The sequence below is a fragment of the Engraulis encrasicolus genome, chromosome 17, assembly GCF_034702125.1.
Source record: "Engraulis encrasicolus isolate BLACKSEA-1 chromosome 17, IST_EnEncr_1.0, whole genome shotgun sequence".
Lineage (NCBI taxonomy): Eukaryota > Metazoa > Chordata > Actinopteri > Clupeiformes > Engraulidae > Engraulis > Engraulis encrasicolus.
Genome location: NC_085873.1, coordinates 50,632,614 through 50,642,613, shown reverse-complemented (window position 1 = coordinate 50,642,613; position 10,000 = coordinate 50,632,614).

Genomic DNA, 10,000 nt, shown 5'->3' with positions numbered 1-10,000 from the left:
TACTCCCCTTTGCTACACTGTCGTTTTCTGGTCTTCACCCCGCTCTCTTTTACACATTTTCGCTTGTCTCGTAGGAAAAAATAAATAAATTTGGCTTTGCTTCTTAAAGGTGCTCTGTGTAATATTTTTTTAGTAATTAATTTCCAGAATTCATGCTGCCCATTCACAAATGTTACATTTTTCACCACCATCTATTTAGTATTCGTCATGACTGAGAAAATTGAACTTTTCATAGGCCTACATGAAAAGGGGGATCTTCTCCATTGTCCGCCATTTTGAATTTCCAGAAACAGACATTAGCTGCAAAACTTACTGTACTTTGGTCATACTAGTAAATATTAGTTTGTTACTTTCATGAAAAGATCAAATTTGGCAGTAGGCAGCACAGTTTCAGTGAGCAGCATAGTTGCAATACCTACTCTGGCCACCATCCTACACAGTGCACCTTTAAAGGGACGCTGTGTGAGATTTTTAGTTGTTCATTTCCAAAATTCATGCTGCCCATTCACTAATGTTACCTTTTTCATGAATACTTACCACCAGCATCAAATTCCAAGTATTCATTATGACTGGGAAAATTGCACTTTTCATACATGAAAAGGGGGATCCTCTCCATCGTCAGCCTCTTTGAATTTCCCAAAATAGCCATTTAGCCATTTTTTTTAGCTGCAAAAATGACTGTACTTGGACCATACTAGAAAATATGTGTTTATTGCTTAGTAAACTTTCATGTTAAGATCAAATTTGGCAATAGGCCGCACAGTTTCAATGAGCAACATAGTTGCAGTATATTTTTCGACCATTTCCTGCACAGTGTCCCTTTAACTTTTGCTTACTTGTGTCCATGGCGTAACTCCTCGCCACACATTCACATTCATAAGTCTGGAAGACAGGGTTGCCACATTGGGCTGTTTGGGATGACCATCTGCACAGTAAATGTTGTGGTGTTAATTCAACACTTAGAGAGTTCATTTAAGTCCAAATGATGTCAAATCAACTCTCTGAGTGTTAAATGAGCACTGCAGAATGTACTGTGTGTGATTAACAAAGCAAATGAAGAGGTGGATCGCACTTGGGTTCTTCTTTTCTTCTTTTTTCTTTTTTCTTTTTTTTTTACATTGCAGCGGAAAAGTAGACAAACGTTTCGGCTGTTGCCTTCGTCAGTTTCAAAATTAAAACATAAAAAAAGAAGAACCTGGGTGCGATCCACCTCTTCATTAACAGAATTTATTCAACTGGAGATGCACCACACGGAAGAGCACGGTGTATCAACTAGCCCAGTGGTTCTTAACCTGGGGTGCGCCAGAGATTCCAGGGGGTGCACAGACTTTTGTTTGTGTAGAGTTTGTGACCACAATTATACTTGCAAACATTATAATTAGGCCAAATGAAGTCCAAATTAAACAAGTTTTGGTTCCCATGTGAATCCATTGAGGTATTGATTCATGTCTCAACCAAGAAGCATTGTAATGAATCACTCATTTATCATTTTTTAGTGCATATACACATGTAGAAGTTTGTGTTGGGGGTGCGCTGCTTGTCTTCGGCGCAGGTAAGGGGGTGCGCTAAGAAAAAAAGGTTAAGAACCACTGAACTAGCCTACTACAATAAACAAACAAATATATAAATAAAACGTATTGACCGTGTGCGAGTTAAACAAAAACATGTTGGGTTGTTCTTCCTGTGAGACAAGGCAAGGCAAGGCGATTTCCATTTGTATAGCGCATTTCATAAACAGAAGCATTTCAATATGCTTCAGAATTAAATAAAATCATAAAACAAACTAATACAAGCACAAGAACGTGGGGAATGAAATAAAATATAAAAAATACATGATACATATACTACCATACAATAGATTTGTAGCGATATCAGTAAAATGTAGATCAAATTGGGCAGGGTTTACTGCCACACTCTCACACACACACACACACACACACACACACACACACACACACACACACACACACACACACACACACACACACACACACACACACACACACACACACACAGTTGAGCTTTAAGTAAGGAACCTGGGAACAGATAATCCGGAAGGATCATGGTGACTCTGTTTCTTCTAAAGACCCACCAAGCGCTCTGATTGGCTGGATTTCGCTTTGCCCGCCTTGCTTTTATGACTGACATCGCAGAGAGCCAATCAGGAGTCAGTCAGTAGCCCAGACGGATCTGATGGAGATCAGACGGATCCGCATACTGTAACACCCGACCCTCCCCCACACACCACACACACACACACACACACACACACACACACACACACACAGACCTCCTTAAACTGTTTAACTACGCACTGTCTCTTTCTATTAATGGTGCTGTGTAATGCAGTATACAAATACAAACACGGGCATGCACACACACACAAGGCACAAGCATGCACACACGCATGCTCATACACACACACACACGCGCGCGCACGTGCGCACACACACACACTGCTGTGAAGGAGTGCACAGGTATCTAAATTCTAAATATGTGAAAAGCCATGGTAGGTGTGTGTGTGTGTGTGTGTGTGTGTGTGTGTGTGTGTGTGTGTGTGTGTGTGTGTGTGTGTGTGTGTGTGTGTGTGTGTGTGTGTGTGTGTAAAGTGCAATCCGGCTGTGGGCGGTAATCCACATGATCCACACGTGGCCACGTCATCCTGGATTAAACACACACACACACACACACACACACACACACACACACACACACACACACACACACACACACACACACACACACACACACACACACACACACACACACACACACACACACACACACACACACAGACCCCAAGTCCTGACTCTCTCTCTCCCTCTCTCTTGTTCTCTCTCCCTCTCTCTCTCTGGTTCTCTCTCTCTCTCCCTCGTTCTCTCCCCCCCCTCTCTCTCTTGTTCTCTCTGTCCATCTCTTTCTCTCTTGCTCTCTCCCTCTCTATTGTTTTCTCTGTCTCCCTCTCTCTCTCTCTCTCTCTCTCTCTCTCTTTCTCGTTCCCCCTCTCTCTCTCTCTCTCTCTCTGACCCCCTCTCTCTCTGTCTTTCTACCTCTCTCTATCTCTCTCACCCCCTCTCTATCTCTCTCTCTCACCCCCCCCCCCCTCTCTCTCTCTCTCTCTCTCTCTCTCGTAACACCTTGTTATTATATAACCACATGGTCCTGGTGACGATAATTCCGCTTTTAATTACATTACTGCATCGGGACATCACACACACACGCGCACACACACACACACACATACACACACACACACACACGCACACACACACACACACACACACATACACACACACACACACACACACACACACACACACACACACACACACACACACACACACACACACACACACACACACACACACATGTGTGCGTGTGTGTGTGTGTATCTGCCTGCTTCACACCGACAACAAAATAGAGTCTACAGCGTTCATAATGAACGCCTTTCAAAGGCCTACACACCGCCCATCAGAATCGCATTGTGGACATCACAGCGACAGAATTGCGCAAACTTCATCGACCAACCACAAACTTTCACATCGAATCGATTTACAGCTTTTCCAACATTGATGCTCTGGAGGAAACTGTCCTTGGGTGCTGCTTTGGCGCATACTGTATCCTATACGGGCCTTTGTTTGCTGACAAATGTGTGAAATATCAACCAATAGTGCAGGGGTGGGGAACCATATTCATTCGAGGGGCCACTTCAAATTCATCCGAGGGCCGTAAAAGTCCTCCAAGGGCCGTATTATGAGCACAAACCATGATTTCCCCCTGCATTTAAGACCTATATTGAAGGCTGCCACCTTTAAAACAGATACCAACTTCTCTAGGTCCTCTGAAAACACCTTAATTGTGTTGCAAAAGTATTGTCTAAGATTCCTTTACAAAATATGCCATATTTAATGTGAAGCTTCATAACATTGAAATCATATTGGGGGCCGGATAAAATGGCTTCAAGGGCTGCAAACTGCTCTGGACATAGGTTCCCCACCCCTGCAATAGTGTATACACTGACAGAACATGGCTATAAAACGTCCATGGCGGTTCTCCTCTACGGTAGCTGGCTTAAATAAGAAGAAAGAAAAGCAGCTAGCTAAGTACTAAGTACTGTTCACTGTCCACAGTTATAAGCAGTTTGCATAATCTGGAGATGAACTTGCACCCCTGAATAGGCTGTAGCCCAGGGGTGCCCAACCAGTCGATCGCGAGCTACCAGTCGATCTCGAGGGGAGTGGCAGTCGATCGCGAGACATGTAATGTGACGGGGAAAATATTGTCTTTCAAAAGTAGGCTATGTAGCAAGCTGCTGGTACTGTATTGGTTAGATAATTAGTCCCACAGTAACACAGAATGAGGGGAAAGCATTAGGAAGTGACCGTCAGGGTCAGTTGATTCATGTGTGCACACATGTAACATTGGGTCAGTAACAGAACATGTGCGCAACGATGCGTTATGACGCGGCGATGTGCGAGAGTCTTCGTCCAAATCGCTAGTCACATGCATCATCGCTAACGGCGTTTACATCGCGTGCCGCGTGTAAGGGAAATTTTAGTTGCTGACATGTATGGAATTCACTTCAATTTGTGCTGTTTCTTGCTCCAGTTGTGGAGAAAACGATTGGCCAAACTCACAATAGAAAGTCTTTGCTGTGCTACTGTCCCAGAGAGCTGAAAAAAACCCTCATAGAAGAAGTCATTCTTAACAGGGGTGTTAACTAATCCAATGAGATCTCTCTCTCTCTCTCTCTCTCTCTCTCATAGTAAAGTGAACTTAACTAGCCTACAATTTACCCATAAGAAATGGTGAATTTCTGAGCCCTTTTTAATTTGTACCACTGAAGGCATGATGCTTCATCATATTTTAGAAATAGGGCCTTTGTGCCTACATATGCATTTTATATACCAAATGTTTATCATTTTGAAATTGTTTCAGTTGTTTATGACTTGTGTATGACTGAAATTATCTCTGCCTACTATCTGTGCTGCAATTGCTTTGTAAACATAGGCTATTCAACACACTTTAAAAATAAACCGAAAAGATACGGCCATAGTAGCCTACTAAAAACATTTTGTTCATAATATTGGTGATTAATAAATGGTAATCTTAAATTTTCACACCGACATCCTTAAATTTGACTTGGTAGATCACGACAGACCATCAACTTCAAAAGTAGATCTCGGTTAAAAAAAGGTTGGGCACCCCTGCTGTAGACAGTATACTTTTGGTATTTGAGTAGAAGACACATCATTGTTTCTTTAACATTTTTTTGGAGGGTGCTGTATATTTTTTCAATAATTATTCCCAAACAGGGAATTGGAAGCGTCAGCGGCTCTACTCTTAAACTCAGTAATCAAATGTAGCCTATGTTTGTGGGTGTGTCACGCCCAGCTATGGGCGTGTGACTGTCTGATTAGTTGCAATGTATGACTGATGCTTAGTGTTTGTGTGCAGGTGCGTACACTCATTGGGTGGATTACCACCCTGTGATTGCTGACTGCTGATTGGACGCGAGGTCCCTCCTGAACATTCAAAACCACCGGGCTGCTCTTCTTGCGGGAGCCGTGAGCGCGGAGGCTTTGGTCCTTGCTGGTCGTTCTCCCCCCTCTCAGCTGCGTGCCTCAGATGAGGACTTCAAAGCTGGAGGGCCGGCTCTCGCAACCTCTTTATTTTCATTGTGTTTTCTGTTGCTTTATGTTGATGCTCTGCTGCCCAACGTTAAAACAGTAAAAGACAAATCAAACTTGACTTGCGCGCCTCCTTCATGTTATTTGCTCTCTTTCAGAGTATAACAGTGGGTGTGTATAGAGTAGATGTGTGCCTACTCTACTGTGTGTGTGTGAGTGTGTGTGTGTGTTTGTGTGTGTGTGTGTGTGTGTGTGTGTGTGTGTGTGTGTGTGTGTGTGTGTGTGTGTATTGTGTAGGCCACATCATGAGTTGCGATCCCTGTTTATGTAACGCTGTCCCAAGAGACATTATCATCCTGCCTCAAAACAACCACAATATCCATTTCATACATAGCCTCTGTGCTTCAGTGTGTGTGTGCTTCAGTGTGTGTGTGTGTGTGTGTGTGTGTGTGTGTGTGTGTGTGTGTGTGTGTGTGTGTGTGTGCGTGTGCGAGTATGTGTGTACGCGCGTGCGTGCGTGCGTGCGTGCATGCGTGTTTGTGTGATGGTGAATAGTTGGATGGACAGGCATCTTGCTCTTTTGCGAGATATGTTATGCAGTCGGTTTTGGATTCTAGATGACCTGCACTCTACACACACACACACACACACACACACACACACACACTCACACACACACACACACACACACACACACACACACACACACACACACACACACACACACACACACACACACACACACACCAGACATTATCACCAGGCTTGTGTGTGTGTGTGTGTGTGTGTGTGTGTGTGTGTGTGTGTGTGTGTGTGTGTGTGTGTGTGTGTGTGTGTGTGTGTGTGTGTGTGTGTGCGCGCGCGTGCGTGTCCGTATACGTCCGCATGCATGTGTCTGTCTGAAAGCCTGCCACTAATTTGATTGCATTCAGATGAAGGTGAAGGTGACAGGAGTCACAGACACACGTTTGTGCATACGTGTCTGGATGTATGTCATGTCATGGCGAAACCATACCTCGATGGTTAGTGAGCTGGTGTTTAAAGCCACCCTCTGCAGTTTGCATGAGTTTGCATGAAGCCAGATGAAATTCTTGTCTCGAACTCTACACAGTCATAAAAATGGCCATTTAGCACAGTAGCCCAGGATGCTGCATGCAGTGCTTAACATCAGCGATAGTGCACATGTAACCAACGAAATCTTGTACGAGGGAATACCAAGGGTGAGCGAGAAAATTGCTGTAAGGAGAATGAGACTTGCAGGACACTGCCAAAGGCACCAAGAACTGCCAGCCAGCTAACTGGTGCTCTGGGAACCGTCGTATGGGTGCCTGTTAAGAGGACGTCCCACACTAACTTATGTGGACATACTTAAGAAGGACGCAGGAACCCAGAGTACCAGTGAATTGAAAAAATGTATGGAGAATCGGGATGATTGGAAGCAACGATGGGGACGACCTAGAGAGAAGACATGGGCTCTTATAAATTAGCTGCTACGAGAATGACCAAGTCGTAATGTATTACTAAAGGTCCTGCGCACTGTCATAGTGGTGTGGTACTATGGTAATAAAGGTTTTTCACTGACGATTATAGACTTACACTTGTGGAACGGTTGGCATTAAGGGGCTACCTCACCTTGCATTTTGAATGTTTTTCATCCCAACAACTGACGTAAAATAGGTGGTGTGAACATAGCCGGGCTCCACCCTAATGGTGACGCTCAGCGACACACAGTAGGGCCAGGAGCTTGTTCAAGTAGAATCTGATACCGCTACCGCGGGATCTCCACCCACTTTGTCTGGAACCAATCAACTGAGCATTTCCAACCGTCCTGGGTAGAGGCATGTTTAAGGCAGTGACAGTGGCAGTGGCTTAAGCAGGGACGTTCTATTTGGACTAACATTTTTTGGTTTAAACTTCGGCACAGCCCTCAACCAGTAGCAAGCCAAGGGAGGCGGGTTAACCAGGCCATTTGGAAACACTAATCGTTGTAGTCCTGGTCAGACCAGAATCGCGGTACGTGATCTGAAGTCTATGAAAATCAAGTGTAAACCCAGATTTTGAGATTCCTGCCATGCAGGGTCTGACAGATCTTGGTGACACTGCTGGAACCAGACTGCACCCTTGCCCAACGTGATGTTATCACCAAACCAAATTCCATGTTTGCCATGGCCGCACATTGACCATGCTTGCTTCCACATTGACCATGCTAGCTTCCACATTGACCACGCTAGCTTCCACAATGACCATTGTAGCTTCCACATTGACCATGCTAGCTTCTACATTGACCATGCTTGCTTCCACATTGACCATGCTAGCTTCCACATTGACCATGCCAGTTCCCACATTGACCAGGCCAGTTCCCACATTGACCATGCTAGCTTCCACATTGACCATGCTAGCTTCCACATTTGCCATCCTAGCTTCCACATTGACCATGCTAGCTTCCACATTGACCATGCCAGTTCCCACATTGACCATGCTAGCTTCCACATTGACCATGTTAGCTTCCACATTGACCATGCTAGCTTAAACATTGACCATGCTAGCTTCCACATTGACCATGCCAGTTCCCACATTGACCATGCTAGCTTCCACATTGACCATGCTAGTTCCCACATTGGCCATGCTTGCTTCCACATTGACCATGCTAGCTTCCACATTGACCATGCCAGTTCCCACATTGACCATGCTAGCTTCCACATTGACCATGCTAGTTCCCACATTGGCCATGCTTGCTTCCACATTGACCATGCTAGCTTCCCCATTGACCATGCTAGCTTCCACATTGACCATGCTAGCTTCCACATTGACCATGCTAGCTTCCACATTGACCATGCTAGCTCCCACATTGACCATCCTAGCTTCCACATTGACCATGCTAGCTTCCACATTGACCATGTTAGCTTCCACATTGATCATGCTAGCTTCTACATTGACCATGCTAGCTTCCACATTGATCATGCTAGCTTCCACATTGGCCATGCTAGCTTCCACATTGACCATGCTAGCTTCCACATTGACCATGCTATCTTCCATATTGACCATGCTCGCTTCCACATTGGCCATGCTAGCTTCCACATTGACCATAGTAGCTTCTCTGGTGCTTTTGGTCCCACTGGACCCCAAGTAGGCAACCACTTTCTGGTCTGAAAGGTAGCAGAAGAAGTTTCGGCATGAATTCGCTTTCTTCGCTCTGGACGTGACATTGACATGTTTGATTCAGCTAATCACATACAGTAATGGCTCTGGCTTGACAGCCTGGGACATTCGGAGATATGTACATTCCAATTGGTTTTCGCCGAACCGCATCATAGCTTATTACCATAATATTAGCCTGACTTTAATCGCTGAGATTCGCTCTGGTCGCAGTGTTGCCAGATTGGCCGGGTGCCCGCCCAATTGGGCTACTTGGGATGAGCGTCGGCGGGCAAAAATGGGAAAAATTGGCCATTTGGCGTTTTTTTAAGCCGTTTTGGGCCCATAGAAGTCAATGTAATTTGTTGAATTTGGGCGAAATTTAGCGCATTTTGGCGGTTTTTGAGAACCTTTTGGGCGGGATTTGGTCAGACACATCTGGCAACACTGTCTGGTCGTCCAGTTCGCTCCGCGGCGCCCCCTTACGAATTCGCTCTGGTCGGCCAGTTGGCTTACCCTCCATAGAGAAATAATAACCTCCGTCGCTCAGTTAGTGTAGGTCACTCTTGGTGTGAACATAGCAGAACTCTCCACTGTTCCCAGGGACAGGAGGGAATACCCTGGACCAAATTTCAGTAAGGCTCTGACACATAGCCTATACGTACACTCAGTGCATATGGATGTGTGTCTGTGTGCATGTGTGTGTGTGATCTGTAATCTGCATTTGTGGGACTATTGTATGTAATCTATTGGGACAAGGGCAGTCTGTTCCTGTACAGTACCTGTTTGTGTGTGTGTGTGTGTGTGAGTGTGTGTGTGCGTGTGTGCGTGTGCGTGCGTGTGTGTGTGAGTGTGTGTGTGTGCATCTGTGTGAGATCAGAATGCAGTCTGATGGCAGTAATGATGTTGCATAAGGTTTAGGACAGGGGACGCAGAATGGGCAATGTGTGTGTTTCTGTGTGTGTGTGTGTGTGAGTGTGTGTTTCTGTGTGTGTGTGTGTGAGCGTGTGTGTGTGCACACTCGCATGTGTGTGCGCACGTGTGTGTGTGTGTGTGTGTGTGTGTGTGTGTGTGTTTCTGACAGTAAGCTTCTAGGTTGAGGACTATGGGATTATAGCCTACCATGTCACCTCCACAACACCAAAGGTCACGTCCATCTATTGGTTTGGTTTGTGTGTGCTTATGTATGCGTCCATGTGTGTGGGTGTGTGTGTGTTTCAGTATATGCACTTTTT